The sequence below is a fragment of the Tinamus guttatus genome, unplaced genomic scaffold, assembly GCF_059628265.1.
Source record: "Tinamus guttatus ecotype Peru unplaced genomic scaffold, ASM5962826v1 Tinamus_guttatus_pri_ptg000467l, whole genome shotgun sequence".
NCBI classification, from domain to species: domain Eukaryota; kingdom Metazoa; phylum Chordata; class Aves; order Tinamiformes; family Tinamidae; genus Tinamus; species Tinamus guttatus.
Window position 1 is genome coordinate 247,988 of NW_028289001.1, and position 6,237 is coordinate 254,224.

Genomic DNA, 6,237 nt, shown 5'->3' on the forward strand with positions numbered 1-6,237 from the left:
CAAACTTTATTTTAAAAATGAAGGAAATAAATCTTTGCATGTTTCACTGGATGGAAAAGTAAATCCTACACTCTCCATAAGCGTAACATTTCATTTAACAGTTTTCAAGACTGTATGGAATGACCTTACACAAACAACACTTGCTTTACTGTGGAATTATATCACTTGCCCTTCTCAACATTGTACTGCTTCCTGTGTGAGAAGTGGCATGTCCTTTTTAGGAACAGCTGCAGCAACAGAGGGCAAAGATCAATTCAAGAAACAACAACAACCACCACATTTAACAGGATGAGGGAGCACAGAGAACAAGTGGAGAACAAGTGGGCAATCTCAAAAGCCGAGTCAGATCACAGATATCTGAATGCTGGCTGCAATTTCTATTTAATCTTAGAAGAATGAGGGAGAGACACAGAGTAGATAAGGCTCTGAGGTGGCAGAGGATTTCTGAGGCTCCTGGCAGGTGGCTTCATTTTTATCTGCTTCCACTCTGCACCTGGGAAACGTGAGTGTGCACTGCTGCAGAGTGAGAAATACCCTACCAGGAGCATGGAGGCTCAAGCGCAACTGCAGCAGAACTCTGCAAGGACTGGAGGTAGCCAGCTAGCCCAACTCATTTGCACAGCTGGTTTTCTTTGAAAACCATAAAGAACCAACCAAGAACCTTCCAGTATAAAATAACTGACAAAAGCATGTGTGATACAATGAATACATACAAAACTAAATCAACAGCTAGACAGCAGGGTGATCAAGATTTAAATTAGGGCTTAAAAATAAATGGAGTTTCTCTTCTAATTAAAACGTGAAGTTCTGAGGACACACACCAAGGTGCTTGCACACAGGCCCGCAGACCCCAGCTGCTAAAGCAGGCCACTCGCTCCAGCCTGTGCCCACATGTGCACGTTGGCTCTGCTCCCATCACAGAGGAGCAGCCCCTCCCACAGACAGCAAAGCCCAGCTGTGCCCAGCCCAGAGGCTCAGCTGTTACACAGCTTCCCAACTTGCTGAGTTCAATCACTAGCTCAGTGAAAGCTGAGAAATGATGTAAGAGTCAGGGGAAAAATAGGAAAAATAGTAATTTTCTCTTCTAGCTTTGACTTAAAAATGAGCTGCAAGGGTAACATATGCCACTTCTAAAAATGTGAAAATTGTGGAATTCTATTGACTAGGAGCACAAACTCAGCTAACTTATTTACATAAATGTTTCTTTGTTTGGACTAACCAAGCTGTCATACACACAAAACATGTTTTCATCGCTTTTACTGCTTCTTTATCCAATATATTACTTTAAATCCAATATATTACTTTAAATAAGGGGGGTTACTTTAAAAAAAAAAAAAACATTGCACATTTGAAATTTTCTCCCTTCTATTCCAACAGTCTGTAAGAGACTGTTATGGATTGTGTTTGTCTCAAAACTGTTGACACACCATTTACCTGAACAATGCCCGGTATCTTGTCTCAGAGACCCAAACAAGGACATTATCTCTCACCATTTACACTTCTTAACCCTGGCATCTTATCTCTGGGAACACTGTAATATCAGCTATCTACTTGGGGTCGGCATGCTGTCTCTGAGAAGATCAGCTCGAGACCTGAACAATGACATTCTCAGCAGTGCCCACCAGAGCAATTTGCATTTGAATCGGGTAACACCAAAAGCACACAGCAGGTAACACGTACCAGAAAACTTCAAGAAAGTGGGAGGACTCTTTGAGAAGGGGGACATAAAAGGAGCACGTATTCCTCCCCCCCCCCCGAGGTGTGGATCATCACCTGCACCAAGATGCACGGCTTCTTTCCCTGAACATCACTTGCACCGAGATGTGCAGAACATCACCTGCACCGAGGCACCTGTACCTGCACCCAAGCAGAGCCAATGACACTTAGCCGGACTGGTGGTGGTGGTGGCAACTATAATCTTGTTGCATCTCTCCCGCTTGCTTATCTTTTTTTCTTTTCCCCCTCTTCTTCTCTCTGTCCTATTGTGCTTATGAGAATAAAGCTAACAAGGTTGTATGGCATTTGACCCCGTTGGTGTCTTAAATTTCGCTCTTGGGATCGTATCAAAACCTCCCCCGACATTGGATCGGGACACAGTCTGAAGCAAATTTTACATACAAGTTGTTCATCCTTTTCTAATATAAAAAATAAGTAAATATTAACTTCTATTAAGATAATTATTAAAATATGTATGGAGGGTACCTACCTATTCTGAGTCTTGGGGATTGAAATACCTAGGAAAAAAACATTCTATAAATACCAGTTTAGACCACAATTATGTGCGGAAAAATCTCACTGTCAAGAACTGAACGTCCAAAAAGGAGACAGAGGAGTCCTAAAACTTTATTCAAATAAAGGGAGAGCTCACAGCACATATCCCGGGGGGGGGGGGGGGGGGGGTCTCTCCAATTGCTGGGGGACGCAGCCCCCCTTTTATCCTAATTTCCCGACCGAGGGACGCCCTCTCCTTTTCCCCATTGGCCAAGGTACTCAGCAGTTACAGCCTTCCCAGCCCGCCTATACCAAACTCCTGCCTCCCTCCATCTGCTCTCACCTGACTCCATGTCCCCACGTTCTCCTCCTGCACTTCTCTAGGTGCCTCTTTAGCAAGTCCATAAGAGAGGCCTCCTCTTGCCTCTTCTCTGATTTTCTACACTTTTACTCATCAGTCTCTACCAGAAGATCTCCCCCTCCTACTTGGTGCCCACGTTCCTCGTGAGCTTGTTCAGTTTCTGCATCTTCATGCTTCCTATCACATTATACCTCCATTTTGGGAGTAGTATCCATAAATATTCCTAGTTATTTCAGAAGAATAAGAACAACAAACTCTTCTCTCGATCATATATGCAAAACCAACCCACCACCTAACATTGTGCAGCAGCTGGTGGACTGTTAAGCTATGCCATGCCAACCTAATGCCCTAGGGAGACTGGTACTGCAGTCATCCTATGTAGGCATTTCCAGATGTTCTTAAGTTCTTGATTGCACTGTCTTTGCCTGTAGCAAACCTGGGTGGACTCCAAAACTGTGCAGGTTACATGAGCCATTGCGGATGCCCATTTCCACAGTTTAATGAGTTAGGGCTCAGCAGCTAAACAGCAGCAAATCTCATCAAGGGAGCTTCAAGAATATTCCAAATGCAAATTCGAATGTGATGGTGACCATGGTTACTAACCGCGAGCCGTTCATTCAGCTCTGCAATCATGGCCTCCATACTTAAGGAGTTACTAAACAGTTGACCAAGCTACAAATATGCCACATAAAATCTATGGATGCTCCAGACCTGCAGGAAATGCACGTGCTACATAGCACTCTAGGTGGGAGGGTAAAAAACTAGCTACAGGCGATTAATTACTATATATATAGTGTATATATATAATATATAATTATATATATAATATATATATGTAGTATATATAATATATATATATTTTAAAAAACTGCAAAAGAAGCAAATGCCTTGTTTTCATGTGTGATTACATGATCACATGTAATCATGTGATTACATTTGGGGGGGGAGAAAAAGGAAAAAAAAAAAAAGGGATTATGTTAGTCCCGATAGCTCTTACTAAATTCTAACAAAGACTTTAGGGAAGATTTGAAAGCTTGTCACACATTTTAGGAAGGATTATTTTACATATTTTGGGTAGATATTTCAAAACTTCTTTGAAGTCTCAGACTCACTAAAGAATACCAACTAAAATAAATTTAAATTTATATTGGTTAAATACATGCTCTCACAGGAATTTGTGCAAAGAAAGAAATAGCAATAGCAAACAAAACTGCAAGAATAGTAGATAAGAGCTATCGAAAAACACTGCAAATACCATTTCAGTCAATGTTCAAAACAACACAGTAGTTATTAACTACTGCAGGCCTTTGCACTCAGCATAACGTAGTACCTATGAAAACTGCTGAAAGCAGAACTTTGGGAGGAGGGTTAGATTTGACATTTTCCCTATTATTGTATACAAAAAAAAAAAAAAAAGTGTTATTAGCAGTTTACAAAGGGAGGACACCAGGAGTCACCACTCTGGATGACAACAGCCCCAGCACAGTATGCGTCTCTACCATAGCTGCCCCCAACTTTTTGCATTTCACAAATCTGAGGATGACTAACGCTTTCTAGAATGTTTAACTGATACCACTTGATGACTGGGTTGCAACCTTACAGGGCTGGAGGAAGGCATTTTTCTCTGAGGAAATGAAAAGCCACTAACTTAAAGGCATAGCAATGTGAAAATAAAATTAGTATACTTCAGCTCTAATAATACTATTCATATTTTGAAGTTAAGTGCTTAAATTAGAGTTCAAGTAAACATCACAAAAAGCACCAGTGTAGTTACAGGCACAACAAGGAGGCAATTTAGTGCCTGTAGTGAGTCGAGATGAAGGACCCAACAAAAAGTGGGACCTTGTAAAGGGTTAACCGAGCAGTGATTAGGAGTTAACCTGCTCTCTGCTTCTGCTGAAAAACACCTGAGGAAGATTAAGATAAGAATAGGCAAGAATTGTGAAACCAACATTCCAAGCTTGCAAAACAAGAAGAGAATTGTGAGAGAGGAACCAACTGTGAATGCCATGAAGACACAATAGGCAGATAAGGAAGTTAATACTGTCTATATAAACGCGGGTCTCTGTCCAGAGTGGCACAGATCTTGGGTCAACTATAAGAGGTCTGCTGACGGCTGGCTAATAAAAGCTTGCTTTTTAACCCACCAGGTTGAGTATGCAGGTGATTACAGACTAACAGAAGAAGAAGAAAGACCAGGATCACTGTGATCTTTAGCAATCTTTTATAATAAAAGCTTGCTTTTTAACCCACCAGGTTGAGTATGCAGGTGATTACAGACTAACAGAGGAAGAAGAAAGACCAGGATCACTGTGATCTTTAGCAATCTTTTATATGTTCTTCGGCAAAGCAGCATTGATTTCGTTATACCCATCACCCTGCCTCAACACACAGAAGCAGAGGGTCGTGCACCAGACTATGACTAACGAACGGCCTTGTTGCCCAACACAGGGGATGATTTCCTGTGCATATTGAGCAGACAGGAGAAAGTCCTCACCGTCCCCATGTCGTCTCCCCCATCACACAGTCACATGCACAAACTAAACATCAGTTGAACCACATCTCCATACCACAGGATGGTTTTTCACCCACATTTTTCACCAGTGCCAGTAAAACGCTCGCTCCAGCCCTGGCTGCTGGAGTAACCCCCTTTCTCAGGCCAGATTTAGCACGCTAAAAGCAGGATAGGGTCGCTACATCAACGAGATACCTTAAATAAGATGCTTCCTCTCCATTTTAAGAGGGGAAGCACCAACCCTACATCAAAACATATATATTTTTCAAGGAAAATACACATTACGTATTGGAAAACAAAACTGTGTGTATGCATGTGCATAGATATGCAGAGGTGGGTGTGTGCACGTGCATATAGATGCATGCATATACACATATGTGGGTGTGTGTGTGCATATATATATATATATATATATGCACACACACACACAGATGGCAGCTGCAAAGCTACAATAGATGCCTTTCCACAAGATGGCTGGCTCTATCTAACACAGAGTGGAGTGGCCTGGCCCGAGATGTCGCTGTTTCCCTGAAAACTCGCATGGAACTTGACACCGCAGCCCCGGAGCCCCCGCGGTACCGAGCGCTGAGCCGAGCCGGGCTGGGCTGGGCCGGGAGGGGCCCCCACCGCGGGAGGCCCCTGCCGCCCACCCGCGCCCAGCCGGAGCCGCCCCCAGGGCCGCGGTACTACCGGGCCCGGCGAGGCCCCTCGTCCTCCGCGGAGTCAGGTCACCCCTCGGCCGCACCTGCCCTACCTCAGCCGGGCAGCGTCCCGCGGCAGCGGCAGGAGGCGGCGGCGCAGGATGGATGGAAGGAAGGAAGGAAGGAAGGAAGGAAGGATGGAGGGGAGGGAGGGAGAGAGAGATGGATAGATAGATAGATGGAAGAAGGGAGGGACGGAGCGATGAATGAAGGCGGCGGGCGCGCTCACTGGGGGCGTTCACGGCGCCCCGGCCGCCCCTGCCGCTGACGCCTGCCGCGGCACTTCCCGCCCGCTGCGGCACCTCCCGCCATGACCACGGCACAGCCAGGACCCCCCGGCCCGGCCCCGGCACAAAGGGGTGCGGGGCGGCTAGGACAGAGTCGGGAAGGGGCCGCGCCGCTCGTTTAGGTGCATAGGTAGCAGAGCTCGGGCAGACACCATGGGCGGC

General features: G+C 45.0%; 1 protein-coding gene across 1 annotated transcript in view; it reads right to left on the minus strand.

The window, feature by feature from the left end:
* Positions 1-5,919, minus strand: part of LOC104572732 (soluble lamin-associated protein of 75 kDa-like) — a 30,401-nt gene extending 24,482 nt beyond the window's left edge. Inside the window, exon 1 of the mRNA XM_088532708.1 lies at positions 5,842-5,919. The gene's annotated coding sequence lies outside the window, so the exon portion shown is untranslated. The remainder of the gene's footprint in view (positions 1-5,841) is intronic.
* Between the last annotated feature and the right edge of the window lie 318 nt (positions 5,920-6,237).